This window comes from Rhyacophila brunnea, unplaced genomic scaffold, assembly GCF_057557595.1.
Source record: "Rhyacophila brunnea isolate RB1 unplaced genomic scaffold, BYU_Rbru_1.0 scaffold_50, whole genome shotgun sequence".
NCBI classification, from domain to species: Eukaryota; Metazoa; Arthropoda; class Insecta; order Trichoptera; family Rhyacophilidae; genus Rhyacophila; species Rhyacophila brunnea.
Window position 1 is genome coordinate 2,010,705 of NW_028233171.1, and position 16,137 is coordinate 2,026,841.

A 16,137-nucleotide genomic window follows, 5' to 3' on the forward strand; every position below is an offset into this window, starting at 1 on the left:
TGTTATGTTGTGGTAAAAATTAATTAATGTATTGAATATGTTAGTTATTTGGGTAAAATATTTTGTTGAAAAAATGCATCCAAGTTTTACCATAAAATCATTCTCCTTCCGAAAATAGGTTTAGATTTTGAAAAAATAAATCGTCGTTTCATAAATATTATCTTTAAAATGAAATGTATTCTTAAGGTAGCATATAATTTGTAACTTATATAAGTCGAATATCACTTAATGTTCAATATTTTGCCTCCATGTTTTAGATTCAATGCTTATACTTGACACTAAAATCTAAAACAATGTTTTGTTTGTCAATCAATAATCTTTCTGATCATATTCACATAAGTTTCTAATATTTTTAAAACTCTATTTTTAATCTGTAACAACTAGTTGTATTCAAAAATTTTCAAACGACCTCTTTTAAATTAGAATTATTACCATTTTGATTTGTTTCCTAATTACTCACAAAAAAAATTAAAATTATATTATCTTTTGATATGTTTCCTTTTTGATTTTCGAAAGCTGTCACATCAAAACGACTCCTTTCTTTTTAAGTAAGAAAAATGGTCAAGGAACAAGAGAAAATGGAAAATAACAATGAAAAAGTGATGAATGATGGAAATCTAGGTTTTATTACGAATGAATTTGTTGAGTACGGAGATGTTTCTTATAATAGTTACGCTAAGGAATATAAGTATTCTATTGAGAACAAGAATGAGTATTTCTCGAGTTATGCAAAATCAATGCTGCATTGGGATGTTTTATTCTCGACTGTTTTTAATGGAGATGTAAATTCACCGGCTTGGTTTGAGGATGGATATATTAATGCATGTTATAATTGTATAGATAGGCATGTTTTGACTGTTCCCGATAAGGTGGCTATTATCGATGATGACAATTGTGGAAATGTGAGGAAGTATACTTTTAGAGAGTGTCTTGCAGAAATAACTAAAATTTCTAATTTTCTAGAACACTTCTTTCATGATAAAAATAAAAGAAATAGAAATGAAGAAATAAATGGGATATCGGGTGATCCTAAAAAAATTAGTACTAATGAAATTTCGAGTATTTCAGACAGAAATTTAGGTGATAACATCAGTGATAATAATTTCAAAAACGACAATAGTAATCAAAATCAATATTACGATAATGTTTGTGTTGCTGTTTATATGCCGATGTCATCCAAAGCAGTATTTACGATTCTTGCCTGTGCGCGTTTAGGAATAATTCATAATGTAATATTTGGAGGATTTAATGCTGAATCACTTGCAATGAGAATTACAGATTCAAAAGCTCGACTCATTATAACTGTTGATGAATGTCAAAGAGAAAAGAAAACAATAAGCTTTATTAAAAATGTAAAAATATGCTGTGATATACTCGAAAAAGAAGGCAATGTTTTTCTTGAAGGTGTTCTTGTATTCGACTCCAATGAATCGAGTCATGATTTTGGTATGAAATGGTCTGATATTATTAATACTAATAAGCAAAATAAGACTAAAATTATTCAAAAGGGTAATATAATTCAAAATTACATCTCCAAGAACAAAGTTGCAGTAAAAAATATTGAAAAGTGTGATTCTAGTAAATATCTAATTTCTAGCCAGACTATTAAAAAAAATGAAACAATAAGACTTGAAAATCATTCAAGTGATACCTATCAAGCTGAGAAAGATCATATCAAAAGATATAAAAAGAGCTATACTGGGATTAATCTTGATAAAAATATTTCTTGTATTCCATTTAAATCGACACACCCACTTTTTTATCTTTACACGAGTGGATCAACAGGAAAACCAAAAGGAATAGTTCATTCCACAGGGGGTTATCTTTTATACTCTATTCTAACAACTAAAAAAGTCTTTAATCTTAAGGATACTAAAGACCATGATGTTTTCATGTCAACCGCTGATCTAGGATGGATCACGGGACACACTTATTCTGTATACGGTCCACTTCTAAATGGATGCACAACCGTTATTTTCGGAGGCGTACCTACATTTCCTACCCCTAAACGCCTATTTGAATGTGTCGAAAAACACAAGGTCACACATTTATATACAGCACCAACCGTTATCAGAATGCTACAAAAAATATTGGGAAATACAATGAGCAAAATTAAACATAAAACAGAAAAAAATAATGTTAATTCAAAGGTTACCAAAGGGGAACGGAAAGATGTGTTCTTCCCAAATGACGGTTTTTTTAACTATGGATCCGATCTTTCATCTCTAAGAATTCTTGGAAGCGTGGGGGAACCAATAAATAAAGAAGCATATGATTGGTTTAAGACACAGTTCGGACCAGGACTTCCAATGATCGACACATATTGGCAAACTGAAGCAGGTGGAATCATGATAGCACCACTACCTGGAATGAACCAATCAATACCTGAATGTGCATGCCTTCCATTCTTCGGAATGGAACCCCTTATTGTAAAAGATAAAATTTTAATCGAAAATAGTATAAATGAAGAAAATTCCATTAATTATAACTCTATCAATTCTAATAAAATGCATTTAAAAGCTGTAAATGATCACAATGAGAAAGAAATAATAGATGAAAAAAATAATGTAAAAGAAAATACCGTGTATATAAAATCCAGTATACAAGAACAGGATACAAACGATTCTATTAACTGCAAAAAAAATACCGTGTATATAAAATCCAGTATACAAGAACAGGATACAAATGATTCTATTAACTGCAAAAAAAATACTGTGCATATAAAATCTAGTATACAAGAACAGGATACAAATGATTCTATTAACTGCAAAAAAAATACTGTGCATATAAAATCTAGTATACAAGAACAGGATACAAATGATTCTATTAACTGCAAAGAAAACACTATTTTTGAAGAATGCAAAGAAGGGGAACTCGGTACACTTGTTTTTAAAGGAAGTTGGCCAGGTGTTGCAATATCAATTCTAAACGATAATGCAAGATTCATCAATGCATATTTTGGAAAGTATAATGGTTATTACATCACTGGCGACGAGGCATTTAAATCAAATAATCTCTTCTACATCAGAGGAAGAGCTGATGATGTTCTGAATGTAAGCGGACACAGGCTAAGTACGGCAGAAATTGAAAGTGCTTCATGTAGCGATTCTGGGGTTGTGGAATGTGCTGTCGTGACTGGAAAAGATGATATTACTGGACAGGCACTCTTTCTGTTTATAGTTCCTAGGAATACAACACATTGTAGCAGTAGCAGCAGTACAAATACTGAAATCAAATTCAACAACAATGCACTCAACATCAGTGATAGCGGAACTTACATCGATAATATTAATATAAGTGATCCTGAAAGCTTATTAACAGGGAAAATTCATCTTAATAACCCGGAATCGAAAATAAAAGAAATTCAAGATTCTCTAAGAAAAACCTTAAGAAACAAAATTGGGCCTATTGTACACCCGAAAAAAATATATATCGTCGAAGAATTGCCAAAAACAAGAACTGGAAAAATAATGCGAAGAGTCTTACGTGGTATTATTGAAAATAACGAGCTTGGCGATTTGAGTACATGTAACAATATCGAATCAATTGAAAAAATAAGACAAATTGTCGAAAATTATTAAAATTATATCTCATCAATCCACTATTTAAATTAATATTCATTCGGTCATAAATATAGTTTTATATAATCATATTTCTTAGAACTGGTTGCCCTGTTTAATATAATTCTCATATGATTTGAGTTAGTATAAAACCTTCCGTATGCAATGCTTCGATCATCGTTTTGTATCTACATCCTGTATTTATACAATCATATCTTATAAGTTCTGAAAGCGTAAATTAAATCATTGAATAATCCATTGATGTACCAATTGAAACGTATAATATAGAAAGCAAAATCTTATCCAATAATTTTGACTTTAGACTTTTAGGTTGTAACCAAAATTTTATCAACATGCTATTAAAACACAAAATATAGTTTTATTGATGAAATATTTTATGTTTTGCATTGGAAAAGACTATCAAAAAAATTATACCCCATATTATTAATATCAGATAATGAAGTTTCTTATAATCATGTCTTATGATTTTGATTTGAAAATTTAGGTTGTACTTAAGAATTTATGAATATATTATTCATACTATCAAATTGTTATTTTATTTATGGGTGGAGTTTCTTTTTATCAATTATTTCTATTGTGACTTTGTTAGCTAATATGGAATAATGCAAAACTGTTTGATACATCATGACACCTTTCCCTGCACTATCTTTATCAACTGCTCTTCTTCTCTCAAATGAGATGAGTTCAAGTGTCTTTCGGAGTGTGAGAGCTTGCATGTATGCTTCTACTTCGTCCCGTATTTTTAACTCTTTAACATATTTTTTATGATATTTTGTGACCACCCCATCCCAAGTCATCACATATGGTATTATTCTTGTTTTGCATTTGTAAATTAAACCAAGTTCATTTGCCAAGATGTCATATTTCCTATATTTTTCATTCTCAACTTCAGTCAAGTTATCAAGGCTCGTTATACCTATTTCGATCAGCGTAATCATATTTTTTTTTATCCTATAGAAAAATATCAGGTCTATTTTGTTTGATTAAAATATCTGTTTTAATTCGGGTATCAACTTTTATTTCTGCATTTTCGTTTTCGCAGATCTCTTGTACTGAGTGAGTTCTGATCTTTTTGGTTTTCTTCTAGTTTTATCGTCCTGATAGGAGGAAATGAGGACATCTTACTATTTCATTATGTCTTCGCGTGTAATCATGCCCTAACATTTTCTTGCATCTTGTTGCAAGGTGATCAATTGTTTTCATAGCTTCATTACAGTGTGGGCATTTTATCCTCTCACCGAAAAACACATTTCTGTCTTGAATAAAACAGAATTTTCCTTCTTCACTTGGTTTAATGTTGCCATCTTTTATCCATCTTGATGATCCAACAATATCAACCATATCATTATTCTTAGCTTCAAAAAGTTTTTGGTGTAATGGTTTTTCTTTTATTTTACACAATAAACTTTCTTGCTGCTTTTTCTCCAGTGTTTCGGAGTCGGTGATGTTAGCATGATATTTATTTTTAAGATATTCTTCAATTGGTGAGAGATGTGTCTTGTTATCTTTTTCTACTTTTAGAATTGCGGCCCTCCTCGGTGAACTGTTTTTACTGTTTTCAAGCAAATTTTTTAGCTGGTAGATTATCTTCTCAGCTTTAAATTCGATATTACATAGCCCACGTCCCATTTCATTTCTCTTTATATATAATCTTTGTTTATTACTAGGCTGGAGGTGAATGGAAAATTCGTTTAAAATATCTCTTATCTTATCATCAAGTTTGATGTATTCTTCTTTCTAATTTTAATACGCCTATATGGTAATTTATGAGTGATGCCGCATGTTCATTAATGGCTTTAAATAAATTCCCGGCATTAAGTTTAGCCTTACATAAATTTCTTATTCGATTTAATATTTGTTCTGCAATTATATCTATAGTTTCTTGCTTTAGCTCTAATTTGCTATTTTCAAATAAAACAAGATTTTTGTAGGCTGCCGGGCCTTCTATAAATGTTGCTACATCTGCACATATTTCATGGTTAGTGGCTGATTTGTTTTTGTTTATTTCAAGGCCAACTGCATTAAAGAAGGTTAGTGTTTCGTCCGTCATGAGTTTAAGCGTTCATGGGGTTTTTGATCTAAATTTAAGGTCATCTATGAAGAGTAGGTGATTTGTTGTATATGAGTTTTCATCGTTCAGTACACTCACCCCTGGAAAGCGTTCATTTAATTTTCTGCTTAAGTGGTCAATACATAGAACGAATAAAAATGGTGACAGATTATCTCCCTGTAGTATTCCTTTATTATTTATTGCATTCATGATTTCTTCTCCATTTTACCTCAACGATATACTCCATTTACTTGTAATCTTTCTTATAAAAGATGTTATCCATGCTGGTATATTCAAATTTTCAATACATACATGTAGGTAGTTATGTTCTATTGAGTCAAACGCCTTTTTGTCCTCAATCCACGTTGTATATAAATTATTTTCATGCTCTTTATTTATCGCAATATTGATAAGAGCTTGTTCTTTTGCTCCTTGAACGCGTGTATTTAAACAAAAATATTTTTTCATATAATTTAATTAACCATATTCTAAAAAAACTGAAAAATACTTTATTTTAAAAATTATTCATTCAAAGAGATTTTGAAAATATGGTATTTCGCATCTTTATATTACCGAAATAAAAAAAAGATAATAAATCAAAAAAATTTGATAAATTAAATATATGCTTCATAAATGATAGTATGTAAGTAACATCCATAAATACCATATTGAAATATCTTTAGTTTTTTGGGCATTAAAGCTTAAAAAAATCATTTTGTGCAAATATTTACGATTCAAAAGCGTGCCAATCAATAAACGCCTCTGTATAATATTTAAATTTCTATTAAACCTAAATATTATTCGTTATTTTGCTATTTAAATTTTCAATTCGTTCTGAAGCATCAAATATATTGGAATCAAAAGTCCTATCATGCTTTTAGTACCATGTTGATTAAATAAGTATTTCAAGTTGCGATCGCAAATTGTAATATTAAAATTACTATGTTTCATTCATAAAATATTTTACCAGCTCTTTTAGGGCATTTTTTTATGATCTACATAAAATTGGATAGCAATTTAAGTTGAACCCTCATTCTCATTACCCAAATCATGTTATTTGTTTTTCATCAGAGCTAACTACTTTTTATACTTCAAAAACCAATTTAAAAAAAACCATATAGTCTGCATGATATCTCAGTAAAACAATTTTTTTCGTATTCCATCAAGAAATGGGACCCTATGTATATGCAAACATTATAAGCACATTTAAGCATATTTTCAGAACTTGCAGGGTTTTATAAAGATATAATAGATCAATGCACAAAAATTTCACTTCTTTCTGCGATAATTATCTCGATCAAGGTAAATTTAATTAAATAGATAAATAAAAAGGGTTAAAAATACATTTTTGATTGTAAATTTGAAAAGTGGACTATTTAAAACTTAAATCATTTTCACACGCCTTTAGTGGTTAATAGAAAAATAGATTCAATCTAAAATGTTATTTTTGGCTTCATGAAGACATATTTTTAATTTTTATAGTTGATGTAAACTGCATACCCGAAAGTAAGGCAGCCACCAGCAAAAAAAACAATTCCGACTACTATAAGGATAGTTTTAGCCTTTCCGCCCCAAAAAGATTGAGAGTTATTTGTATCGTTGGTTTCACTCTTAGATTCTGCTGATAATGGCTCGCTTCCACCACTATTTAGACCGCCTTGAGAATGAGAACCTGAAACTTTTGTTGTTCGGGCTCCTGTTGGGGGTTGTGCTAGAGGTTGTGCTAGAGGTTGTGCTAGAGGTTGTGCTAGAGGTGTTGTTTGTGCTCCTGTTGGGGGTTGTGCTAGAGGTTGTGCTAGAGGTTGTGCTAGAGGTTGTGCTAGAGGTGTTGTTTGTGCTCCTGTTGAGGGTTGTGCTAGAGGTTGTGCTAGAGGTGTTGTTCGGGCTCCTGTTGGGGGTTGTGCTAGAGGTTGTGCTAGAGGTGTTGTTTGTGCTCCTGTTGGGGGTTGTGCTAGAGGTTGTGCTAGAGGTTGTGCTAGAGGTTGTGCTAGAGGTGTTTTTTGTGCTCCTGTTGGGGGTTGTGCTAGAGGTTGTGCTAGAGGTGTTGTTCGGGCTCCTGTTGGGGGTTGTGCTAGAGGTTGTGCTAGAGGTTGTGCTAGAGGTGTTTTTTGTGCTCCTGTTGGGGGTTGTGCTAGAGGTTGTGCTAGAGGTGTTGTTCGGGCTCCTGTTGGGGGTTGTGCTAGAGGTTGTGCTAGAGGTGTTGTTTGTGCTCCTGTTGGGGGTTGTGCTAGAGGTTGTGCTAGAGGTTGTGCTAGAGGTTGTGCTAGAGGTGTTTTTTGTGCTCCTGTTGGGGGTTGTGCTAGAGGTGTTGTTCGGGCTCCTGTTGGGGGTTGTGCTAGAGGTTGTGCTAGAGGTGTTGTTTGTGCTCCTGTTGGGGGTTGTGCTAGAGGTTGTGCTAGAGGTTGTGCTAGAGGTGTTGTTTGTGCTCCTGTTGGGGGTTGTGCTAGAGGTTGTGCTAGAGGTTGTGCTAGAGGTTGTGCTAGAGGTTGTGCTAGAGGTTGTGCTAGAGGTGTTTTTTGTGCTCCTGTTGGGGGTTGTGCTAGAGGTTGTGCTAGAGGTTGTGCTAGAGGTTGTGCTAGAGGTGTTTTTTGTGCTCCTGTTGGGGGTTGTGCTAGAGGTTGTGCTAGAGGTGTTGTTCGGGCTCCTGTTGGGGGTTGTGCTAGAGGTTGTGCTAGAGGTGTTGTTCGGGCTCCTGTTGGGGGTTGTGCTAGAGGTTGTGCTAGAGGTGTTTTTTGTGCTCCTGTTGGGGGTTGTGCTAGAGGTTGTGCTAGAGGTTGTGCTAGAGGTTGTGCTAGAGGTGTTGTTTGTGCTCCTGTTGGGGGTTGTGCTAGAGGTTGTGCTAGAGGTGTTGTTTGTGCTCCTGTTAGAGGTTGTGTTAGAGGTGTTGTTTGTGCTCCTGTTGGGGGTTGTGCTAGAGGTGTTGTTTGTGCTCCTGTTGGGGGTTGTGCTAGAGGTTGTGCTAGAGGTTGTGCTAGAGGTGTTGTTTGTGCTCCTGTTGGGGGTTGTGCTAGAGGTTGTGCTAGAGGTTGTGCTAGAGGTTGTGCTAGAGGTGTTTTTTGTGCTCCTGTTGGGGGTTGTGCTAGAGGTTGTGCTAGAGGTTGTGCTAGAGGTTGTGCTAGAGGTTGTGCTAGAGGTGTTGTTTGTGCTCCTGTTGGGGGTTGTGCTAGAGGTTGTGCTAGAGGTGTTGTTTGTGCTCCTGTTAGAGGTTGTGTTAGAGGTGTTGTTTGTGCTCCTGTTGGGGGTTGTGTTAGAGGTTTTGTTGGGGGTTGTGTTAGAGGTTGTGTTGGGGGTGGTAGAGGAATTGCAGCTTTATTTATTTTAGTATCGTTGTCTGGATTCGGAGATACTTCACTTGTATTCGCAGACCGCACAAAAAGGTTGTGTTCCATGCTACAGATGTAGTTATCCTTTGATTTCAATATTTCTCCTAAATTTGATGAATATTGGTTTTTTTGTTCAAGGTGGTGTAACCAAGCAGCAGCAAAGCTGAAAATCCGGATCCATGCGTTTAAAAAAAACTTTCTAAAAAATATTCGAACTATTTCTTTTTGAACTTTCATCTATGGGTAAAAAAAGACAAAGCTTTTATATTTACAAAGGGGCTTTTTTGATTTTTTTAGACGAAAATGGGAGTTTGATTTTAATCAACTTTTAAAATTTCTATATATGTATACTCTAGATTAGAAACTATTCAAAACAATTTAATCATGAAATTGAATCTTACAAAAAACAAAAATGGAAAAATATCTTGATTTAATTCTTATGGAATTCAAATATAGTTTTCGCAAACAAACGTTCAATTATTCCTTTAGAAGTGTGTTTATTCATATGATGTCACTAAATTTGTGAATTTTTTTATCACTGCAATGATTGATGACAATTTTTCTAAAAATCCATATTTATGAAATTTTGACAATAAAAAATTTCAATATTTAATCATTCTATTGGTCAGAAAAGATGATAGCGAAACATCCAATGAAAAAAAGAGTTTACAAATAAATATGTGAAACTAGAATGAAGTTCATTCAATTCAGAGTTAGTTAATATCCTGTATGATTCAAGTGCCTCGATCTTTTTTCACGAGTATTTTATAAATAAATACCATGAACTTAAATAAATATATAATTTTTAATGGCTTTTAATTTTTTCTTCTCTATTATTTAGTTGTTTGGCATATATATTTGAATTTTATATTTTAAAAATATGTGTTAAGCTATAGGCAATTGATTTTAAAAAAGTAAGTCGTATTGTGTACATAAATTATAGTGATTCTGCATCTAAATGTGCCAGAAAACATTCGTTGTTGTTATTATTTCGCCCGGGAAATCAAGATTTCCTTTTAAGAATCTAAATGCATATTGAATTCAGATATTGTTTTAAATTTTTTCGGAGGCTTTATTTTCAAATTTGTGTAAAAAATTGTGCAGTAAGTAAATTTATAGCATAAAATACCATAAGATACGTTATTAATTATAATTTTTATGCTCTAGATGTGTTTTTAATATAAAAATATAAATCGAATTATGTTCTTCGTTATGTATGTTTAAAAAATGGCCACTGCGAAATAGTAAAATTTCAATCAACTATGATGTGTTTATATTTTCTTGCTACAACATACATATAGATGCATGTGTCTTGCATTATTTCAGCAAGATTGAATAGACCGAATAAATTAACTTTAATAATGCTTTTTAAAACGTGGAACATATGGTAATGTGTTCATGGTAAAAGAATGGCTTGGTGCTACAAATAGTAGAATAGCTTAGCAAAAAAATTATGAATATGCTAAACTGGCTTTTAATAGCTGTATACTTATATCGTAGATAATTATTAGAGCACTATTTTTGGTGATGGAATTTGAAATACACCTATATATTACCTAAGCGGAATATTGTATACATCAATAAAAATTTATTTTTTTATTTGAAGAATAGCTTCATGATAATTTATCTTCCTAATTGATAAGAATATAAAGGATAAATATGAAATCAAAAAAAAATCAAGTCGAATTCGAAAATAACCAATCAAAATTTATGATTCGATTTTGTGTTAAACAAAATTTATTGGATGTTTTTGATTGATTTGGACTTCTTTAACATAGTATTTTTTGTGCTATATGATTTTTTATTTGGAAATTTATTAATCAATGTATGAACTGTTTGTTGAATGAACTTTTTGGTCCAGTGTGACTACTGTGGGACATTCTTATGACATTAAATTTATTTTATCAACAACATCTCGAATTTACATATTTATACACTTTGTTAATTTCTATTCATATCTAACATTTTTTATGAACAAACTGATTTAAAACTAGCTGATTTTGTTGTTGAATAGAACAGGAATCGTTTATAAAATGGTAATATAACAAACATAAATATTCCTTTAAATTCCATTTTGCTATACTATTTTGCAGTCTAGAGCTATATCAAGAATTAATAAGATGCAATAAACCAATCATGTCTTACCGTTTAGTTTTTAGAGCTTAATCGAGAAGTATAAAGTTAAAATAAATACGACATTGCCATACTAGTTTTCTGCTTTTACTCATATTAAGAACTAGTAAATTGCTATAAATTCAATTATGTCTTATTCTTTTATTTTTTGTACCACGCAAAGAATTTTAAGTTGTTTTATTTTGTATATGGTTGTATAATATATAGTGGTTAAGTATCAAGGTCGTCAATTATTGATAATTACATGTGGTTATTATAGTGGAGGCTAAGTATTTAAATGTTAAACATTTACCAATCCCAATAAATTGCATGTATCAGCATAATTAGAAAGTAATGCTTAATATTACATAATTATTGCTAAATTACATGTAGTTATATAAATATACTAGAGGTTAAGTATTTGACTTCCAAGGTATTGATAAATTACATATAGCCGTATAATTTGAGTGGTCAAGTATTAAATTAAACAATGATTGAATAAATTACATATAACCGTATAATTTGAGTGGTTAAGCATTTAATTAACAATGATTGATAAATTACATATAACCGTATAATTTGAGAGGTTAGTATCTAGCTCCAATCTATTGATAAATCATTTTTTATTTAGGAGTTGTGTTTCTTTTTATCAATTCTATCTATTGAGCCGTTGTCATTCCATTGGGAACATTGCACAACTTCTTGATACATCTTCACCTGATCTATCTTCATCAAATGAAATGATTTCAACTGTCTTGCTAAGTGTGAGAGCTTGCATGTATGCTTCTACTTCTTCCGGGATTTTTAGCTCCTCAACATATTTTTTATACAATTTTCTAACCAGTCCATCCCAAGTCATTATATGCGGTATTATTCATGTTTTATATTAATTTAGAGCTTGTGTAAGCAACCTTCAAGATTTAATTAACAACAGAAACATATATTATTTTGACCATTAAGTGGTCAATCTAATTTTAAATGGGATTTTAAAAAATAATACAACAATAAATCTTTCTTTGAATAAAAATAATATAAATTTATTTCTTAGAATATATTCTATTTAAAAGAATGAAGTTTAAATCCGACCCATAGAAATGAGCCTAACAACCCAATTAATTCAAGGAATTCTCGCAGTAGAAGTGATTCTATTTATACTCGTTCTTATTCCAGTTCCTGGAAAGAAAAACTTACTGATAACCATAACATCACAGAAGAATATTTTTATGCGAACATTCTTTCATTTACTTTTGGTCATTTATTTGATGATAATGATGGTCTTTGCAGATTCCACTCTTAAAATATACCGATTCAAAACCAGTCTAAACACTTCTAAATCACATGAAAATATGTACTATTTGTATCATGCTGAACGGAATTTCTTTTTAACAAGTTTTACACTATTTCTTGCTCTAGTGTTCTACTCCTTCATAAAAATTTTATTACAATTAAGCGCTGATGAGAAAATTGCTTATGTTCTAAAGAAACAGTCTGTGTCTCAGAAAGATTTTGTGGCTAAAATTATTAAAGATTCTAAGCAAAAGGATTTGGTCATAGAAGATTTAAATAAAAAGGTTTCAAGCAGCGAATCTTTGGTCAAGCAGGCAAAAAACAATGTGGAAGAGTATACCAATCTTTTGAAAAAATATAATACTCTGGTTGAGAAGGTGACCGGCGAAAATCAAAAGAAAAAATGAAATATCTATCATTAATAAAAGGATCAATTGATATTTTTGCCATATTATAAATTTGACAATAAAAATTATCCTGATATTTTTTAAAATTAAAATAGTTAAGAATAAAGTGTGCATTATAAATATAGCGTGAATTTAGTAATATATTTACGGGTCCGTAACTTTTTTCGCGTAAAGGGTTTTTATCTTTTCTTATTAAACGGAATTGATATAATAATGTATAATTTTTTAGTTAAAATTTCATAGATTTTTAAGATTTATCTATCATAACTTTCTATAAAATGTATGAATAAATATTCATAATTTATGAAGAACAACAAAGTAGTGGCAATCCTATGATTTAGTTGACATTTCTAGTTTATGAATAGCATATTGAACTAATTTTTTGGAAAGCAGATGTAACTGCATTAAAGACGACCTATATTTCTACGATATAAAATTACATATTGCAATCCATTAAAAATATTTTATTTCTAGTTAACTCCATACTTTTTTTGAATAATGTCAAATAAACTACATAAATCAAAATACTTTATACCGTTTATCTAATTTTATACTTTTGTGCATATGTTTTTCAATTCAACTATTTTGCAAAAAAAATTTTATCTAAACATAGCGCACATGTAAACTTAAAACCGATATTTCAAAAAAAAACAAGCCTTTGCTTATAATTCTAGAAGCACAGTGAATTTCTTCATCTTATGATATGTTTCCCGCACACTTATTTTTTAATATATATTTTTTTTGGGTAAAATTATTCATCTCGATTCAAAAACCCAGAAAATATTACATTCTCAGTAAATTAACCTAAAAAAAATTATTTATTGAGTAGTTGATCTGCTCGATTCAAAAAATACAGAAAATATTACATTCTCTGTAAATTAACCTAAAAATCCTTTTCATTTATTATTTATTTATTGATTTTATGATCTTCTCGATTCAAAAAGCTTATAATATATTTATAATATTACTCTTTGTAATATCCGCAATACAATTTATGCGTAACAAATTGAAATTCTTGATTGCGCAATTCAAAAAATAATTATAACATTAAATCAATATTATGTATCAATCATGATGATGAATAATTTTTCATTATCGGAGCTATCTATTGTTATAACTGCACAATAAGAATAGATGAAAATTACGCAATAGATATTATAATTACTATTTTCTTAAGTCGCAATAATATTTATTTGATGATTTATAGATTAAAAAAAAATCCAAATTTAAATTTTGTGGACTATTTCTAGTTTTATTTATGATGCACACTTTTTTTTTAATTTGAATGAATTTTACAAATAAATTCTTTGCGTAATCAATCTATTATCCATAAAATTTATCTTTATGAATAAAAATTCTTTGGAACTTGCAGATTATTAATTTCTCGTGCATAAATATTATCTTGAAAATGTACCAGATTTGGTATTTTTGTATCTGCTTTTAGTTGATTCTTATCTTTAAATCAATTATTATTGTGAAATTCATATCTTTGATTCAAAAAATGTTAATATTTTTAGAAAGATATACGACTCATAGAATTAAGAAATTCTGTTCAATCTTACGTTTTCTTTACATTAAAAATGGAAGGAATTTATAAGAAAGTCAACAACATCCTCACTATACTTTTAGGAAAAAAAAATTCTATCGTTAAAGCATGCAAGAATTTCATTAATCATCAATAGAATTCGCTCTTTATCGATTTTCATTTTTTGATTTAATTCTTGTCAAAACTGTGAAATATCAAGCAAATAAAAAATGATCCATAAGTTCTTAAGTGGTTAGTTCACATTTTTGTCAATATGAAAAAACCAACAACAAATTTTATTCAAACAAAAGACGTTTAAAAATTGCATAACTTTATAGACTTTCTTCTTCCTTTATACAGAAACAGAATAAAGGAAGACGAAATGAATTATTTTAAACTTTACGATTTACATGCAAAATTCATATAAAACATACATGGAATCAAATAGTTGTACTAATTTTAACCAATATCAGTTTTTATCTTTAAAAAACAATATTTAAATATAATTATTTTGCAAAAATCCCATATTGAAATAAAATTTCACCTATAATTTATTTCATGTATATATTCAGAAACTCTCAAGATCATATGGAAGTGTTTCTTAACGATAGAAGTTCCGTTTTATATATTACATTGGATTTTGAGTAATTTTTATCATAATTTATTTTTTGGAAATCATATATTAATTGATAAAATACTCTAATATCATCTAGCGCCGTTTTTGTAAAATAATTGCTATATTAATAATCATTTTTGTGTATTTTGATGTTTATTCCAGCATTGAATTTTTCCGTTAGTCAATACTAGGTGAAAATATTTAGGACATTCGATATTTAATGAACATTAAATATTTTGAAAAAAATATATATAAATTGTTTTAGAACTAGAATCGGTTTCTTATTTTGAAAAAAAATATTGGAGTAATTATCCTAAAATATCTATTGATATAACCGAAGTGTAATTATATGATGATAATATCACATTCACATATATTTATTTTATAATTTAAAATCCAAAACGTGCAATAAATAAATTCGTTTTTTCATAACAAGGCACCTTTAAAACTTTACATCTTCTACATGATTACTTTGACCACAAAGTTATTATTACTGTCAGCCGATTAATAAAATTTTTTGAAGCTCTTCGTCAAATTTTATCTTAAAATTTATATAATCTTTACTTGCTTCGCATATTCATTATAAATAATAACTTATAATCTAATTGTATTTTTGGTAAGTGTGAATATTTGCCTTATATTCTGTTTTTAATATATATACAATAAAATTGTTGTCTTATTTTTATAACTAATTATCATGTTTCTTATCTGTTTCTCAAACGCCATTTTTTATGAATCTTTAAAATGGGAATATTGCCGTGCTTAAAAGTGTAAGGTCTACTATAAATTTACCCAAAAACTACATATTAACAAACAGAATTCGTTATTTTTATAATTTATTGTCCGTTTTTCGATGTTTTTAGAATATTTTTTAAAATTTGTTTAACCCGATTAATTTATTATTTCTAACGTTTCAATCGTTTGATGGTGCCCTGAAGTGTTTGAGATATGTGTAAAATTATGGCTTTTAAGTATATTATTAACATATCAAACGATAAATTCAATTATTCGTCTGGATACTTTTAAGCAGGGAGGGTTTAAAAAATATCGTTTTTTATAGCAGAGATATTGCAAGCTAGTCATTTGGGATTATACCTTTCACCTAAATTATTTATAATAATTTATATTATCAAGAATTACAAAATTATTTCACCATCGGGGTGTAGCAACCTTCTATTAAATAAAATTACCAGGTTTGTTTGAACTGGGGAATTCTATAATTTTTTATTGAATTAA